General features: G+C 36.8%; 1 long non-coding RNA gene across 2 annotated transcripts in view; it reads left to right on the forward strand.

The window, feature by feature from the left end:
* Positions 1-2,322: 2,322 nt before the first annotated feature.
* The window catches only part of LOC130684052 (uncharacterized), a 62,146-nt gene continuing 44,411 nt past the window's right edge, over positions 2,323-20,057 (forward strand). The window contains exons 1-2 of one of the 2 annotated variants that reach the window (XR_008998180.1): positions 2,323-2,399; positions 2,684-2,746. This is a non-coding gene — a long non-coding RNA (uncharacterized LOC130684052). Of the gene's footprint in view, positions 2,400-2,683; positions 2,747-4,146; positions 4,227-20,057 lie in introns of those variants that run through there. The other variant, XR_008998181.1, reaches the window with a different exon arrangement.

The following is a 20,057-nucleotide window of genomic DNA, read 5'->3' on the forward strand; positions in this document are numbered from 1 at the left end:
TTAATCTAAAGGCAATGAGTCATAAAAACTGAATATTGAGAGACTATTTAGAAAGGAAACAAAAATTAGAACCTCAAGGTCAAAATCCTAACACAATTTTTCCAAACTCAATTTTAACAAATATTGCGCCACCCAGTGGTTTTTTTTTGAGTGACTTCTCTCTATCTCTCCTTTCTCTCCCTCTCTTTCTCTCTCTTAAAACCTGGGTTCCAATTTCCACCTTCATTATTTTGGGTAGCTCCAGGAAGGTTTACATTGTCTATAACTAGGAGAAATCTTGGGAGGGCAATTCAATTTGATTGCCCGATTTCATCATTGCAGAAAGAATGATGGCAGAGATGATAGAGTGCCTAGTATACAATGATTAAGTTCAGGCTCGACAACTGGGTTCACAAAAGGGCAATCGGGGTTGCTCCATCTGATTGCCAGACTGGAAATGAAAGAAAAGCAGTGACATGATTACCCCATATTTGCCAGACCTCCAATATAGTGCAGCACACATATATTAAGCAAAGGTGGTCCTCAGAATGATCACAGTGCATTTTAAAGAGGAATATCACTGCTTTAGCAAATAAAAGAAGGCTCACCAGATCAAAGACAAAGTATGTTTCTGGAATCTGCTTTGCTTACAGAGAGGATGGGAGACAGCATGGAAAGTCACTCAGTGAGAGAAGAAAAGCAGGGAACCTGAGTAAGGAAACTGGGATAGTGTCTCTGCTGGATTTCTAGCCAATTTGGTGACCTTGGTCAGATTCCTGGTCTTCAGCTTTTTCACCTATGAAACAAAGGATGTGGATAGGCTGAGTGGTGTCCGTAAACCCAGGATATGGACAGAGGCAAGGAGTAGCAGTAGGGCCATCACGTACAAAAGAACCATACTTTGAATATTTATGAAAGCAAAATTAGCTAGTGATCAAATAATGGAGAGGAAGGGTGGCTAATGGAGAATGTAAATTTATCTTAACGCATTCTAAATGTAGTATAAAACTGGTAAAGATGATTCTTTCCAGAAGGAAAAGAATGAAGCATAGCCTTCTGTCTTTAAATTTCCTGCACTGTAGTCTCCTTTCCTCTTCTCTATCATCACCTTATTTTTCTCCTGTACTTTCTGTTTCTAGTAACCATGGTGATGCTCCCTCCCAGCAGCCTTCTTCACAGCCAGCCCTTTTGGTACACTTGAATTTTGTTCCATTCACTGATGCAGGCTGCTGACAATGCTGTAAAAATTGACTTATTTGTTGACATTTTCCCCAAACTTTTTGTCCAGGAAATAAATGCAGGGAGTCATTCTACACTTACCCTCGCTGCATAAGGGGCACTGTATAACAGGGATATTCCAACTGCTAATTTCAGCTGCTAACATGAAGGGGTACTGATTATACCAGAGATTCAATTCCCTGCCTTTGGCCCTCCGGGAGTGTAAAGTCCCAGTGCTTGAGCTGGTTGCCACCTCTTTTTGCTTTTGTATATAAACGGAATAAAATAGATTACCTAGAGAAATGACACATTAACCTTGGTTTCCTAATCTTCTTTGTTTCTTGCTGCATTCTCCCTTGTAAGAAAAATATTGCCGAGTATGTAATTATCACAGTTACAAAGGGATTGAATTTTCCACCAGAAAATATACGTAAATCTACAGACGTCTCTAATGAGCACAGTTGTTTATTTTAGAATATAAAAAAGGCAATATGGGAGATGCTCAGTTTTAAAAATATGTAGTTATTTGCCAATGATAAAACATCAAAGAAATCTCTGATGTTATTAATGCAGATAGTAATAATTCCCATAAGCTGTCATTTAGTCATGTCCAGTTTGTGTACCCTAACTTATTTGTAATCCTGTATGCTGGCAAACTCTGTTTAAGCCCTGTGTGTGTGTGTGTGTGTGTGTGTGTGTGTGTGTGTGTGTGTGTGTGTGTGTGTGTGTTTGTGTGTGTGTGAGTGTGTGCGTGCGTATCTGGCATTAACACAAAGGAGACTAGATGATGACATTCATAGGCTTATAGACTCGACTCCTGGGGACACACTTGGATGGAGGCAATTAAAATGCCTGTCAGGCATTTGATACCAGAAGCCCCTATTGCAAACCGCTAAATCCTAAGCTAGGGGCTGCATCTTCTGTCAGTGAATGATGGCGGAGCCGGGTGGCTTGTCATCATTCTCAAAAATTCTGAGGCTAGTGAGCTCTCTCCCTCTCCCACTCGCCTTATTTTCCTTTTCGCCACTGTGGGGACTTTTTCTAATTTGCAGCTTCCTTTTCCCCGACACACACAGACAGGAGCTGGTGGCTTGCAGACTGCGTCTGTCTGGAGCTAGAGAACCAGCAGAGATAATGCTCTGGGAGAAGGATTCTGCAGCAGTCCTCAAAGGCTAGACTTGGGTATCGCTGCATAAGCGCTGGTAATGGATTGGGGCTTTAACATTTTTGTTTTGTTCTATTTAAACATTTTTCAAAGGACCTACCTTATGTGATCTTGAAGTGAAATGCTTTAAAATTCATTACTGAGCTTCCTAAAAATTCAAGTACTGCGTTTTTTTGTGCTACAGACCTGAAGACATAGATTTATTATCTGGATAGAAAGAATGCATTTGCTTATTGGTGAGTTACAATTTTCAATATTTAGTTAACAAATCTATATATGTATTGTTTTGTTTTGTTTTGGTTTAGATTTTGATTTGTTTAGATTCTTCAGCTTGTCTCTAACCGAGGAAGCTGACTGGGAACTACTCATTCAGAAAATTAAAAGGTACCACATGTTTTGTTTGGTTGTTTAAATGAGGAAAAACCAGGGAGGATTTCAAATGTTTTTATTTAAGTCCATCTTTCTGTCGCTGGTCTTTTATCGTTAAGTCTGTGTTGATAATTGTCCATAGTATGTACGATTTCCTATGCAAAGAATGCCATTATCCAAGGCTGTTTTCCTCAAAAGATGTCTAAAGAATTATGTTTTTTGCCTGTGCTGCAAGTTGTTAGCAAACATCAATATGCTTGGCTTATTTTTGCATTTTTATCATTGTCACAGTTAAAAATATGTTGAAAATTCTGTATCATAATGAAAATTCAACCATTTGAATTTAAGAGACATGTACTAAGTAATGATTTTATCTTAGGGAATCCTGCTAGGAAGTGATATTTTAAAATGGCTAAGTGAAATGGCTTGCCCTACCCAGGCAGAATGAGCCCTAGAGACGAAAGCCCAGCCATGACTCAGTATTGTCAGGTTTTGTAAATAAAAAATTGTAACTTCTTCACTGAAGCTTTAGTCTTTAGCACAGGATATATTTAAAGGCCAAGGTTAGTTTAAAAAAACAAACAAACAACTGGTTTACATATGCTTTATTCAGCACTGACAGTATAAGAAAGTAGTCCTTCATCTTGCCATGAAAGCAGTTGAATCCATTGATCCTGGGCCATATGCCTTACATGAAAAATATTAATTTTCAAATACAGCATCAGGATGTCTGTTACTTGGAGATGGCAATCCCGGGTATTGCCGTTTCTTTAATTCTTTTACATTACCTTTGACTTCAGTATATACATATGTCAATAAAACCTGTATTTGTAATTTGCCTTTAAAATAATGAAAGACAGTTTTTTCCTTGCTGAGAACATCAATAACATCTTTTATCTTTCCTTGGCATTCAGACAGCATTCCCCTCATGACTATAGGTCCAAAATATTGTATGCAGTTAAGGTTAGTTTTTTTCTAAATGTACTTTAAAAATGGCCAATGTCCAACAACTGATCCTGAAATATCAAAAGTATTGAGTGTGCACCTGTGAATGTGAATATTTGTAGCAGTTGAAGGAGACGAATGCGTGGTCCTTGTTTAATTTTGTCCGCAGTGTGTAATTATGAGAACCTTAATTTATTCATTCCACAAGCACTTATTAAGAGCCTTACTGCTGTGGGTAGTTACTGTGGGAGAGAGGGAAGGGCAGATGCCACTGGCACCACCCTTCCCGAGTGTAGGAAGCAGTACATATTTTTGAACAGGAGTATGAATTCATTAAAATAAGCCAGTGTGTTCTAAAAAAGGAAATTGCATTATTTCAGATACTGAACAAAATCTAGTTAACTAGTCTCAGAGATACATGAAATATATTGCATTTTTTCCTCAGAAATTACTCAGTGGAATCATATATGAAATCTCCAAATAGGACTTTATATTCCACTTGGATATTCTAAAGCCCTTGGGAAGATTCTCCCTTTAGGTTTCACTCAGAGTAAGTGATACATTTCATATTTGGTAAAAAAAATTCTGATATTTTCACACCTGACTTAATCCACATGTTACATATGTGAGAATCTGTTTCCTAATCTTCAGGATCATTTAGCAACTCATTATATTAATTTTGAACTTTGGGGTATTTACAGGAGTTGGAAAAGAATGAAGTTATTATTTAGCCACTAAAAAAAAAAAGATATATTCAGTATCTTGTCAATAGGAACTAATCAGTTCTGTGGCAGTTTATCTGGGTACTGGAAAAAATGACTTAATACCTTACCAAAAGCCTCTCGGTACCTAAATTTTCTAGGACCATTTTACAATTTGCCCAGGGGTCTGTCGACAGATTTTGCGTAATAAACCAGAATTTATTCAAATAGTCTGTTACATCATTAAATCAGAATTCAACTATTAAACTCTTAGAGGGTCAGGGATCAGAATCACGGATTTTCTAATCAATGTCATCTTCATGTTAGTTAATTCCTTTACTGATTTTTCTCACTCATGTATTCAGAACATAGAATAGTGCCTGGACCACAGTAGGCATTCAGTAAATATTTATTTAATTATTTGATAGATGAATGAATTCATCAGCATTTTCCCCAATAACTTTTTTGTTCTTACTTTTCATGAGATTACACACTTATAAAACAGACATTTGGTACTTTTTAAAAAAAGTTACTCAACATATACACTATATATTTCTAATTAATAATGATTAACTAGATAATTATTATTGGGTAGAAAATCAGGCAAACCATGTGTAGAAATTCCTCCAGGCTATATGGAAAAGGATTTTTCCAGTTTTAGGTTAAGATGGAAAGAATTTTTGAAATGTCCCTTTTCACTTTCATCAACTAGGGGAAAGATGCCAAACTGCAGCATGAGTTTTGTTTTATGGATGCTTCCTAACTGCTACTCCCAGTCTTGACATTGTTTATTGGTCTTCATGTCTTCAGCCAAGATTTTGCTGCAGCAGAGGGGAGGAGGCCTCTCTCTCTCTCTCTCTCTTTCTTTCACTGTAATACTAGAAATGATGTCATAGTTTTCATAAATGCTTTGTTGCTCATTATGAACTATTAAGTGTGGTATCATTTCATACATATATATATACACACACGCATAAGGGTACTTATTTATAATGTGTAAAGAAATTTCTAGAATCATAATAGCTTTAGAGGATGCTATTCTTTCTTGTTGTCATTTATTTTTATTAATAAAGCTATAGGTTTTTGTTACTAACTATGTACCAGAGAATATTCTAAGCCCTTAATGTACATTATCTTACTTTAAGTTACCCTACAGTCTTGAGATGTGGGTATGGTCTCCATTTTACAGATGAATGAACTGAGATTTCAATTGGTCAGTCGGAACAAATCTGGCCACAGTCCTTTATATTAATTACAACATACTACATTTTTTTCATGTAGGTTTTTTATGTTTATATTCATTGTTTTAGTGTCTTTTTTATGCACATGATATATATTTTATTGAAATAAGGTTAAAATGGTATGCTTGTAGATTCTTATTTTCATTATACATAAGGTAGGAGTAACTATATCTTCTAATTTGCAACTGTCATAGTCAAATTCTGGTGTATCTTATATTTTAATGTATATTTTATATTGAATCTGAAGAAGTTTATTCTTTTAGGAGAAATGTCAGGGGTAAATTAGGAAGTTTTAAAACAAATGAATTCATAAAGCATCCCTTTTTTCATTAGGATGGTGTCGTATTACTGAATTGCGTAATCTAAGAAAATTCAGGTGCTAACTGGCATGACTGATGCTGTGTCTTGCAAAAGTTTTTAAAAATCGACATAATGGGAGAAGTTTCAAGTGGCTGAAATAAACAAGCAGGGAACAGTGTCCTATACAATGTGAAAATACCCATTAGAACTTAAATACATCTTACTTAACCCAGAAAAATAACTGAGGGCACTAACAACTACACAAACATGTATGAAGATACTCTATTTGCAAAAAGTATATATAATGGAACACTCTCAGAGCTCAGCTGGGTGCAGCAGAATAAACCAAGCAAGTAGCACCAAGGTTCATTGGTATGATAAAAGTCACATGAATGATTTCTTATAGGACTTCATCTCAGGGCAGGATTACCAAAAATTGGGAAGGGACTCAACAGGAAATATTTCATGGCAGATGAGCCTTTTCAGGTGGAACTTAGGGATGAATGGAATTATTCAAGGGGAGCTCCAGGAAGAACAAACATCATGAGCAAAAGAACCAAAGGAAGTGAACGTGCATGGGAAGTGTAGACTGATCTCATCTGTATTCCAGAGTGCAGGGCAGAAGAAAGGCAGCCTTAGAAGATAAGGATGGAAAGGTGTATGCATACTATCAGGTTGTGCCATATGAAGTGGCTAATTGCCTACTCTTTTTGAACTACAAAATAAAAATTTCTTTTCGTTCAAACTAATGCATTGGAAAAGGATCTTAAATGCCAAATTTAGGAAATTTTTCAGATTCAATGGGAAGCTATTGGCTGTATTTTCAGTAGGAGCCCACAATGGCCTAAACTGTGTTTCAGATGACTTATTTTATAGCTCTGGGTGAGAGACAGTTGTGTGTGAGAGCATGTTAAAGAAAGCATCACTGTGGAACCTGTCATAGGATAATCTGAGGGGAAAAAAGGGCTCAAAAAGGGTGTTGAAAGGGGGCATAAAAAAGAGGTCACGAAAATGAAAGATGTTTGTGAGCTCAAACTCACTGACTACAGCAACTGCTTGATTGGTAGGAGGAATGAAAAGCAAAATGACTCAGTGGTGACTGTAACATTTGATTTTGTAACTGGAAAAATAGGGGAGAAAGGTAGCTAAAAGCTGCTGGAGGAAAGAGGCCCTCTTGCTCTTATTGTATTCCTGGTCTCCAGCAGACTGCCTAGGATGTAGTAGACAGTCAGTAAATGCCAACTGAATGAGTGAGAGAGTGAAAAAAAAGTGAAGAGCAAGTTTAGGCCACGATGGCTGGATTTGTAGGTGGACTGCAGAACGCATAGACTCAGAGCTAAGAGAAGAAATTAGGCATATGGGACATGGACGCCATTATCAAGAAAGATGAGAAGAGGACCAGAGAGAAGATTTTTGGCAGCACCCACATTTAGGATGCCGAATGAAGGTCAGGAATTGACAAAGTTAAAGAAAGAGTTTTATTTTTAAGCCAATAAAAAGGAGGGACAGTCAAGTAATAGAAAGCAAGGCTGAAACTCAGATTCTCTAGAAACAAAAATCAAAATAAATAAAAAACTGCTGAATTATTTATTTCACTAATGTCTTCTGTTATTAAAACTGTATATCCACATTTTATAAAATTTAGAAGAGTATAAGGAAGGAAATAATAGCCATCCATTACACAATTCAGAAATTGTGGTTAACACTTTATGAATCATTTAGCTTATTTTCTTTCATCTATTGCTTTTAAATTTACGTAATCAGGATCAGAACTATGCAATTTGAATTCTGCTTTTTTTCCACCCAGAGTATCTTAAACATCTCGTACATTTTGCCACCTACATAATGTTCTATCCTGTAGGTGTTGGACATGTTTATTCCTTACTGTTCCTATTTTTTCACTATTATATTGCTACAATGAAATAGTTTGTACATTACTCATATAAGGTATTTGAAATTATTTCCAATGGGTATTTCCTAACAACAGAGTCATTGCATTCAATATTGCCAGATTTCTGGTCAGATACAATGTGGTGGTTTCAAAATTGGCCTGAGCTTTTAAAGGGAATCTAAGATTCCGTTAGCACCTGCATGTGCCAGCCTCTGTGACAGGCACTTTAATAATTATCACAGTGATTCTGATGTAGATTCTATTATCTCCATTTAACAAATGAAGGAATGACTGGAGACTCAGAGAGTTGCACAAATTTTAGGAGTAGTTTTTAGTCTGGGGCTGACTCCAGACAAGTCAGACTCTGGGGATAGAAGCAAGATATTGAGAAATGAATAAGTAAGGATCTGAAAGCAATAGGAAAACACTTTTATAGGTCCAGTTTTAAAAGGAAAGAGAGACTACAGGTAAGGCAAGAAGGGCGGTAACTACAGCAATAAGGGTTTTTCTCTTATTAACATGGGATATCCTAAGCCAAAGGGAGGGGTCAGAAAGAAAGGGGTACTATGTGTATAATAAGAAGGATAAATTGATAGAACAAGATCCTAATGGAAAGGAGTTAAAGAGCACAGACAAGGTTTGGGCTTGGAAAGCAAAATTCATCTTCTCTGTAGATAAAAGCAAGAGGAGAAAAGAGAGTGAGATCTTTTTTAGTGTTAAGTAGGATATGGGGGACCCTACATATCAGCCGGACTTTATTTCAGACTGTAGGAAAATTCATTTATTCCTTCAGCGAATATTTATTGAACACCAATTTCATGTCCTTCCCCTGACCTAATGGAACTTTCCTTCTAGAGGGGAAAGCAATCAGTAGATAAACAAAATTAAAAGGTGGCTGAGGCAGCTATGCAGAGACTAGGTGATAAGGTGATAAGAGCTTCTCCAACTTTAAAGCAAAAATGAATCAACTGGGAATCTTACTAAAATGTAGATTCAGAATCAGCAGGTCTGAGGAGAGGCCTGAAATCCACATTTAACAAAGCTCTCTGTTGATGATGCTGCTGGACCACAGACCGTGCCTTGGTTCCCAGGAAGTTAGATAGCAAGTGTCGAGGCAAAGAAACTTAGAAATCACTGGAGAAGTTGTTACAAGGAAGTCAAATGTGAGCCCTTGGGGGTGCAGAACTACATACTTCTACCCCTCTTTGATGGTGAGAGAAAATCATCTCTATACCTCTGAGCTTTTTCAGTTCCAACCAGTTGTTTTATGAAAGACCCACTAAGCCAGCCCTAAGGAGTTACTGGCATTTCATATTTTCTGCCCATGCACAACGCTTATTATGCCAGATAATAAATTCTTGTGGCTCATGCTTGGGGATGTGATTCCATATAACACTGTGCCAGTTTCTTAACTCCAATTCCATTCCCTGCTTTATGATTTCTTTGGACGTTTTAACCTCCCCTTCCTGGATGTTCAGCACCCTACCAATCTGCTGAATTCTCTGGCCTCCTGGCTTATGAGGCCCTTCACATTCCTCTCTACTTAGCGGCAATGCTTCTGGGTGTCCATGTCCCATGTTTGTGTCACCTACATCCTAATACACACCTTGGGGGGCTCTGCTTAAAGCCACAGTGGACTATCATGGATAGTTTCTGCATTTAAAAAAAGAATGCATTTTTTCCAATAAAATCATTTCTCTGGTGGACTGTCTCGGTTGGTGGCTACAACCTGCATTCCTCTGAAGGAAGAATGCATGTGTTTGTATATGATTAGAATGTTCAGAGGGGTCTGTTCACAGGAAGCCTTGACAGACTGTCTGGAGCAGTGTTATCTTTCTGCCTCCACTGCTAGGCTTTACCTCTCAGCCTTCCCCAAAAGCTACAGGAACTTGAGAGCATTTACCTGTTTGATTCCTCCCACACCACACTTTGCAACTATAAAATATCTTAAAAAATAAGAAATCAAATAAATATGAAATACTTATCCATCAAGGAAAAAAGGCTTAAGTGCATATCAAACATCTGCAGTGCCCTCATACTTGTTAGCATTTATCCTTTGCTTAAAGGTCTGGTTCTATCTCTAGGCCATTCCATGACCCGATCTCTGGACCTTTTCAGAATCATTTTGTAATTTGGTGTTTACTTAAACAGTCAAGTAGATGTGAGTGGTGTCATTAGAAATTTTAAATTAGCAATTCTAGGAAAATTTTAAATTAGTTTTCGTATGAACAGAAATCAGCCTCAATTGATAAGCACATTTCTTCAAGGAGAATGCTTAGGAAAGGTCCTTGAGGAGAGAAGCTGTGTCACGGGCATCATCTTTGCACTCCCTATGCTCTCCTCACAGAAAATGTCCTTGATGCATATGCCAAGTTAAAGCTAATAAGTGTGCTGTGTGTGTGTGTGTGTGTGTGTGTATAACTTTCTATAATGGATAGCACTAGGCTTCTCTGCATAGTCATTCTGAAATTGACAAAATTTTTAGAATTTGAATACTATGTCTATCCCTTTACACCATTCATTCAATAGTTAAGAATCTCAGAACCCTACATGATAATCTTTGGTCTTCCTGACAATTTCTCCCTTTCTTTCAAAAAAAGGTCGAGTCAATCCTCGTTTTTTGTGGATCCCATGTGAGTCTGCCTCAGATGGTTCAAATTAACCTTTCTTCAGGTTCTGTCCTGGTGTTAATGACTCTGGATTATGACCATTTACTGCAGCCAGATGTACATTGATCCACATCTGGCAATTGTTAAAACAAAACTACTCTATTTAACACATTACAACCAAAATAAATTTTTTTGCAATGGGCAGGGCCTTAAAAAATTATGCTTTTTTCCAGGAAGAATCTTATGTTTTATATCCAAGGTGAACAATATATGCACTTAGTTTTCTTTAAAAATATTTTCTCACCCATAGTAGGATTTTCTCATGATAAGATTAATATTTCATAGTTATGTATATACAGAATAAGATACAACATGTAGGCATTAAGGATTATTTTCACACAGTGATTAAGAGCAAATGGCTAGTGTGGTTCTGAGCATAGCTGCAGATGAATTTGATATTATAGAGTTAAAAAAAAACATAACTGGGCTATCTATCCTTCAGTGAGTGTGGATACAGAAATCCTGAAATGACTGACTTTCCACAATTGCACAGGTACTTGAGGAAATACAAAAACTAAGAATAAAAAATTTTAAAAATCGTACAAGAACTCATGGTCTTGAGTAAGTTATATGACTTTGATCAGACTACTATACTTGTCCTCTGCAAGATGGTAGATAGTCTGACAGATCAAAAGGAAGTAATAAATGTAATATATAGGTTAATGTGTATATGCCCTTTTAGTTCTGCTCCTATGTTACGCTCACAAAAACACCCAGAGGTAGACTTTGGATTATAAAATTGTTGGAAATACAATCAGTTAAGAAGTAGTATTTGGACTTTAAGAAAAAATTATTTCTATAGCACTTTTTAAGTCATACAAAGCATTTTCTAATATACGACACCCAAAGCTCATAATAATCTCTGATATGGAAGTGGCAGATCTTGTTATATTTATTACAGATGAGAAAATTGAAATTTGAATATTGCAAATGACCTACCCAAGTCCCTCAAAAATGGTCAACCAGGAGCCCTTATCCTTATTCTGACTTCAAAGCTTTTTCTTTCTGCTACTATGCCCCCAAAGCAGATAAATGACTGTTTTGTCCTAAATATGGAACTTTTTAATGCACTGATTTGATTGTTCAAATAAAGAACCCATTCCAAGGCAGTCCTTACCTCCAGTATAGTCCTATCTACCAAAGACTCCTGCCCTTCAGAGTCCTGGAGTAATGTGGTGTGGAGCTCAATACATACGAGTACAAATAAAAGTTATTACTGAAATGTTTTTAAACTTTTCAATTTGAAAAGGAGATAAGACTAAATATGTCACAAAGAATATAATCTTACTGATTTAAAAAGCATTTGACAGAGAAATAGATTGGTTAAGAATCCATTGCTCAGTTCCAAGTTCCAGAGAACTTTAAGCAAGTGGTAAATAACTCAGAAGGAATCCAGAGTGACAAGGAAAATGATTAAAGCTTTAGAAAATTGGACTTACGGAGAAACATTTTTTAAAAGCAGGCATTGTGTCTCGACTTACCTATTTTTAAGGTGATTATAAGAGCTTATAAAGAATTTTGATTGGAAGCTGTGGAATCCTGGTCATGAATTCAGATGTAGAAACTGAAAAGTCACATATGTAAAGAAAATGTTGACCTCAGAGGTCACCAAGTAGGGTTAGGGTTGATTTAGGTGTCTCAAGGCAGACACCAGTAGGAATGGGTCCAGTGGGGATATTGCCTTTGTGGTGGCCCACCTCTTCCCCAAATTCTCCTTCCACCAACTTCATCCAGTCTCTGATTATAACATGCCAGAGTTACTGAAATGCTCTTAGATGTCTCCCTGCCCCAAACACCATCACTCTGTTCATCTCCCAGACAAACAGTGACACACACCGTTCTTTGTTGCCATTTTTTCCCTTCAGTTGCTCTGGTTTGCTCTCTTGAGCTGTGCTGTCCAGTAAACATGGTAGCAGTTAGTCACATGCAACGATTTAAATTCAAATTAATTAAAACAAAAAAATGATTAAAATGTCAGTTTCTTAGTCCTACTAAGTGTATTTCAAGTGCTCCATAGCTATATTTTTTTACAGAATGTTATATATCCTAGTACATTTCAATTATCAGTTAGTCCCATTGGAGAGTGCTGATCAGGAGCATAAGCAGGCCCCTCACCCAAGCATGTAAGACTTACACTGACTTCTCCTTATCCTTCACTACCCTTAGCACACACCGTACTCCTCTCTTCACCATCAGAACTACAATTATAATTAAAATAACAGCTGTTATTTATTTAGTGCATATTATGTGTCAAGTACATACACTTCAAAAGAAGAACAAGAACAAAAACAAGAAGATGACGAGGAGGAGAGAGAAAGAATAACCCTGAGGAGTAGTTTTTTTATTTCAATCCCCATTTCTCTGAAGTGGAAGATAAGGTTTAGGGAAGTTAAGTATATTTCCCAAAGATAAATAGCTAATAGTGACTGGAGCTTAAAGTGAAACCCAAGGCTGTCTGGCCCCAAAGCCAAGTCTTCCACCCTGTACCAGTGGTTCTTAACCATGGGGAGTTGGCCTCCTTTGCCAGGGCACATTTGGCAATGTCTGGAGACATTTTCGATGATCAAAACTGGGCAAGAACTACTGACATCTACTGGGTAGAGACCAGGGATAGTGCCAAATATCCTACGGTGGTCAACCCCCTGCAACAAAGAACTGTCTGGCTCAAACTGTCAATAATACCAAGGTTGGTTGTTTTCTGTTTTCTCCCACAAGAGTTTAAAGTCTGAAAGTATTAGGACTTTGGTTTGTCCTCTATGTACCAAGCACCTTGAAAACTACTTACCATAGAGTAGGTATGCCATGTATATTTTTGCATGAGTGGTGAATTCATTATTTTTTACTTAAACTAGTACCTGCACAGGGTCAAAAATCAAGTCAAACAAAGGGGCCAAAATAAAATGAAAGTCTTCCTTCCTAAACCCATCCCCAATCTCACATCCCAGTGAAAACCATTTTAATAATTGCTGTTTTCTACAAATTCTTCTGATTACCATTGTAGTTATGTATAATAATTCAATTTCTTAACTTTTGACAATATCTATTGACTTATGACAATAAAAAGTGAGGAATTTAGCACATTAACACTATCCTCATGTTCATCTGCAGGTTTTTTTTACAGTTCACTTGATCATATTTGACTTTATAAAATTACTTGTTTATTTGTAAATTTATTTTACTTTTATATTGCATAACAGCCACAGCTACAAGGAGTTGATAAATATGTACAAATATAAGATATCTGAGTAAAATAAAAACAGTTTTTCCAGTGGGACCCCTCTGGGCAGCTCCCACATCCACATCCTTGGGTGACCTCACAGTCGTTGAGCACATCTTTGCTTGCTGGTACCACTTGGTGTTCAAAGCTCACCTGTGCCTTCCTTTCCCAGGACAGTAATAAGGCATTTCTCCAAAGATGAAATTCAGAAAGCAAGATCTGGGCACTGAGTAAGGTAATTGTTACTGTGGTGCCATTGCTTTTATATCCTTTTATTGGACATAATTAAGAAATATATTTTTTAAACATCATAAATTCATACTGACATCTCCAATTCAAGTCCGTTAACACTAGATTCTTCCTTACCTTCTCTATTCGCATTGTTCTTGTTCCTTTTTCCTGTAGCAAGAACCCTCATTCCCTACATCAGTATACACCCCCTCACAAACACTGTTTCTAAATTGTCGAGGCTTGTAATGTTTGTATTCTGTCCTGTAATTAAAATTAAGTAATCCGTGTTTTGTTTAAGTTTGTTCAGAAAAGTAAACCCGTATCAAACAACATTACAATTTTGCTTATCGAAGTGTATTTCCCTATTGAATGAAATTCTGTTACCTGAACCACCGTAGTCCCATGTTTTCCCAACTCCTGTTTTCAAGGGCAAATAACCTGAGTGTCAAGGTTTAGGGGCTTTAGTCTTCTGCAACCTGATTTCTTTCTGGTAGGAGGGTCAGAACACTTTTTCTATAAAGGGGCAGATAGTAAATATTTTCAGGTTTTGGAGACCACAGAGTCTCCATTACCCATATATACAGTCTTTCATACAGTTTCTATCACAGCTCTGATGTGCTCTGTCAGTGTAGCACAAGGAAATGGCCCATGCGACATAGTTTGCCAGCCTTCCTTCTAGGCTGCATTTCCCTCTCCCTGTGCTTTCTCTCTCATGTCATCTTTTGTGGTGTTCCCTTTCTGGTTTATTGAAGTTTCTTCTAAAGGCATTTTTTTCATATGTGGCAGGTCATTGATAAACTTGAGTCCTTACATGTCTCAAACCATGTCTGCTACAGTACTCATACTTGATCGATAATGTGACTAGATATGCCATTTTGCTCTATCACATGTTAGCATTCAATATTATGAACAAGAAGTCTGATATCAATCAGGCTCTCATTCTTCTGTTAGTAATCTTGATTTTATCTCTTTCTTTTTATAAAGATAGGAGTTTCTTTCTTAGGAGTTTGGTGCAATTTCAAAATGATGTATCTAGATGAAGGATTTTTATCATTTATCTCATTTGGCAATAAGACCATTTTAAATTATACCTTTTAAACTCAGAAATTTTCCTCTTCTTCTTGCTCTTCCTTCCTCTTTTCTATAAGGGATTCCTATTGATAAATGCTAGACTTACTGGATAGATTTGTTTCATCTCCTTTTTCACATATATTTAAAGTTGTTTTCTCTTTGCTGCATTTGAGGAGGTTTTTTCTTGTTCTTATCAACTCAATTATTTGCTCTTAACTCCTGCCTATTCTACTTTTTAATTGATTCAGTGAATTACATATTGGAAAATCATGTATTCATTTCCAGGAATTTTTTTTCTTATTCTCTGATGGACACATTTCTGTAATTCATTTTTGGAAGGAAATTAATTTTTAAAGTATGTAATATTCTTTCAAATCTCAGAAAGACTTATAGCTTATAATTGTAGGTTCTCATTTATTCTCTGAATCATCTCTATTTCCTCAGGAGTCATGTTTTGAAAGTATTTTTCTTATTCCTGCTGCTGGTTTTTCTCAAATTACTTGATTTGGGGTTTTTTGTTTGTTTGTTTTTGTTTTTTGTTTAATGAATGATGAACTAGGCTGAAGATCATAGGTAGCTGTTGTATGTTTCGTCTGCAGTTATGTGGATCCGTACACTCACTGCGAAGGCTGACTGCAGGTTCTGGGTAACTGGGCAGCGTCTGTCAGGAAGCAGGCATACCAGGAGGAGGATGGGGATGGAATTGGCAAGTGAGCAGGTTAGGATCCCCACAATTCCGTGATGTGTTTCAGTTTTGTATGGATTTATCTTTACTGGACCTGGTTCCAAAACTGATCACCTGATTTCATTAAAGGCTAGTTTTTATTTTCACCATTAAGGGCAAAAGCTTCTGTCAGCCAGACGTGTAGTAGCAAAGATCCCAATTCTTTTGAATATGTTTCTTAATAAACTGCCATGATATTGGTCTCACAGGCGCCCCAGACTCGGTATCTGAAGACGGTAAGCTTGGGCTTTCTCCAGGCTTCCTTGGGATGGACCTGCTGTTAACCCAGGTGCTCCTGGCAGCAATTTCCCTGATGTTTTTCTCTTTCTATCTCAGCCTATCTGTATTCTGACTTCTAAAATATCTTCAAAATTTTTGTTAGGGTTACATTATTTTTCAACATTTTTATCATTTGAATAATTAGGAGAAAGGAGGACTGTATGTGATAACTCCTCCATCACTGATGATATTTAATTTTCTTTACTATGAATTTTTATAACTTACAATATATGTTTGTACTCTTGCACTTCTCTTTGCATTATCCTACCTTTCTTATTTACTAGCGAGTTAGGAAAAATTATTTCCCTTTCCTGGGATTTTTTAAATGTAAAATTAAGATCTGATTTTTTGGGGTTGGGGTGGAAAATATGAATGGATATTGGAAGCTGTGAAGTAGAGTGTAAATATAAGCTATCTTTACATATAAGATTTTGTTATGGATTCAGAGTAACAAATGAATGCAAACCTGGAGATTAGGCATAGTTACAGGAAACCCCCACTCTACCCAATAGGAATTGAAAGCCGATGCCAAATTGAGTCTAGGACTAAAACTCTATATGTAATGCATAAGAACCAGACAATACTAAAATTAGTAGTTGTTCATGGATATATTTTTCACCTAATGGAAAGACAAAGATAAAAGCAATCCGATAATAGAGCTGATATACTATAGTTAAACTAAATGTGACTTTTAGCTTGTCATGTATGACTAGAATATATGACTTAATGTTGTGTGCTCCTTTTGCTTTTCAAAAATAAGCATGTTAATATTTATATTAATAATGAGGATAATTTAGTGCTGCTAATTAGCTGCCCTAAAAATATTATTGATTTCATATGGCTTCAGTTAATTGAAGGTTTCTGCTCTTTCTGTGAGGCTGGGATGTGAAGCACCCAGTAAAAGGAAAATAGAGAAAATGAGAATAACAGTAAAGTGCCTTAACTATAAAAGCTGAAGAACTACTAAGAGAAAACTAAATGTAGAAAGAATGTTAAGAGTCTCAGCAGCCTTTTACTTCAGTGTACTGGGAACCATTGGTGGATAAATAGTAAATGAGTATTTTCCCTAAATTACTAAAACCCAGCATCTCCTGATAGCCTTTATTGTTAGAAATTGAGAACACAACAAAATAAAAACAAAATGAATCAATGTAAATGTATACGGAGTGATGCATATACAATTCACTATTTGACTGCTTTTAATTCTCACTTTCTGCATGCAGCTATTACATCCAAAAGTTTCATGTCTGTACAGGATAAGTCACCAGCCATTGTAAAACATGTTAATGGATCCAGTGACATAATTTAAATTCAAAGCCTCATCCAAAGAAATAGGGAAAAAATGCATTTGTTTGGCTTTTTATGGTCACTTTTAAAAGTAAAGGAAATGAAACCATCAACAACTAGGCTCAAGTATTGGCATCGCTGAGGCTGCTTTTTGGCAGCAAAAACCTTATTTATTGACAGGGAATCTCTGTTTAACTTATCCAGCCCATGTAGATTGTAATTGTGGTTAAAAAATGTATGTGATGACGTAGGCAAAATGTGGAATGGCAATTCAAAGTGAATTCATTTTGATGTGTTTTAATTTTCTGTTGTTGTAAAGGGCCAGAACAGTTCACAAAGTTTTATTTTTTTTCTAATCTGTACCTAAGGCCTTAGCCCATAATTAATGTTGTATGGATTATACCTTTGCCCGCAATGTCATTGATCTCTTTCTTCCTCAGTAGTAATAGGATCCCTGCATTTTGGAGGGTTCACTGACACATGCCCTGCAGAATGAGATCCAGAATAACAGCCTCCCTTGCAACTAGGTGTAACCACATGACTAATGTCTGGCCAGTAAAATTAGATCAGAAGTATGAAACTTGCACCAACTGCAAGGAGTGTACTTTTCATCACTCTTTCCTCCTTTCTGCTGGTAGGAATTTGGACTTAATGGCTAGAGCTGCAGTAGCCGTTTTGAGTATGATTCAATTTTGTAATGAATTTCTATTTTGTTTAAGTCACTGTTACCTGAAGTTTTCCATTACTTACAGCTCATCCTAGTCATCATTTGTATAACAACTTTGCAACTTTATATTTACTTTCAAAGACTGAAATGTCATTTTATCAAGTATCTTTGTTATTTACATAAGTAACATTTGTACTAAAATTGTTATCTAAAATATTACACCAGTCCAATCACTTACCAAGTTCTATCAGTCTACTTCTTAAACATTATTAAAATCCATCCATTTCTTCATCCCCAAGGACTGTGTTAGTCTCCCATCATCTCTGATCTTAACAGCTATAATAGCTTCTTGCGTCAACTCTTTCTCCAGTCAATCCATTAGACATGTAGTAGCTGGGCCTATCTTTTAAAAATACAATCTAATCATGATATTCCTGTGTTTAAAAGCATAGAGTTCACAATGAAGTCGGGAATCTATAAACTGTGCTACAAGCTCATCCGCGCTCTGTCCTCTGCCAGACTCTCCAGGCCTGTGCAGTGTTGATTGTCTTGGGGCTGTTGCACATGTTTTTGTTTCTGCTTTTGGTTTTTCCCTTTGCCTAGAACACTGTCACTCCACTTCTCCCCTCCCACTCCACTCCCATCTCCTCGGCCCGTCTACTTTCTTAAGTCCTGCTCCTTGCTTAGGTCTCAGATTTCATGGTTAAGCCTTCTCTCAGCTTCTGGTCTGCCAACTACATGCCCCCGCAGCACTCTGCATTTCTCTCACTTACATTTGTCAGTTTCATGCTTGTCTCCCCCACATATGTGGGACCTCCGTAAGTACCTGTCCCATTCTAACCAGAATCCCCCAACCCACTAAAGGGACTGGTATAGAGTAGCTGCTCAAAGAATGTTTACTGACTCACAAGCAGATCTTTATTCTCTTCTCTTTCACTGAAAGGCACCACTAACTGACATCACACCCAGAGTTCCACTTACCAAAATCCCATCTGCCTCTGGGCCATCAAAAACATGTATACATTCTCTCCTTTTAATTAGGTATTTATTTTTCCATCATTATACCCAACCCCTTTTTTGAAGACTTTATTTTTTAGAGCAGTTTTAGGTTTACAACAAAACGGAGAGAGGAAGGCACAGAGATTCTCCATACCCACTGCACCTACACGTGCATAATCTCCCCCATGACCAGCATCACTTACCAGAATGGTGCATTGTTCACCAAGGATGAGCACTGACACATCCTAGTTACCCACAGTCCATAGTTTACCTTAGAGTCCACTCTTGGTCGTGTACATTCAGTGGGTTTGACAAATGTATAATGACAAATACCCATCATTACAGTGTCATATGGAGTAGTGTCACTGCCCTAAAAATCCTTTCATTCACCTTTTCATCCTCCCCCACTGATATTTACTTTTCCTGTGATCATATACTAGACTTTAATTACAGTTATTTGTTTATAGAATTCTAAATTACTTTTTGAGAACATATTCTAGAAAATATGAAGTGTTTTAGAAAAGCTTCAATAATAACAGGCTGTATTTAAAAAGCCATTTATTATAATTCCTTCTTGCAACAGACCAGGAATTTCTGGAGGCTATGGCTATTATTGCCTTTTGCAAGCAGTATGTAGGACACATGAAAGGCATTTACCAAATGCTGGGTTATAATGTAGAGGAATAAGTACAGACTTTGACATTGGATACCCTTAGGTTCAAGTCTAGGATGTGCCCCTCATCAGCTGTGAAAAACTGGGAATTTTCAAGCCTCAGTTGTATAAAACAGGAATGATAATAACAACCTTATTAGGATATTGCAAGAGTTAATGAAGATAATTTATGTGGCAGAAGCTTTACAATTGGTAGTGATTATTGTGACTTTCTAAGTCTATTTTTCCAACCCCTTAACAGATAAGGTAGGTGCTTGGTGTTTCCTTTATGTTGTTCTGAAGCTGAGTGACATTAAGTTTGATGAAGATAAGGCCCAATATTAAATAAAAGACCTATGAAAGTGTTGGTAATACTGCACAGTTTTGTTTACTTAGGCCCTTTCTTCCTCTCTGCCCACTCCACTCCTAAAAAAAAAAAAACAGATTGACAG

Source organism: Manis pentadactyla, chromosome 6 (assembly GCF_030020395.1).
Source record: "Manis pentadactyla isolate mManPen7 chromosome 6, mManPen7.hap1, whole genome shotgun sequence".
NCBI lineage: Eukaryota > Metazoa > Chordata > Mammalia > Pholidota > Manidae > Manis > Manis pentadactyla.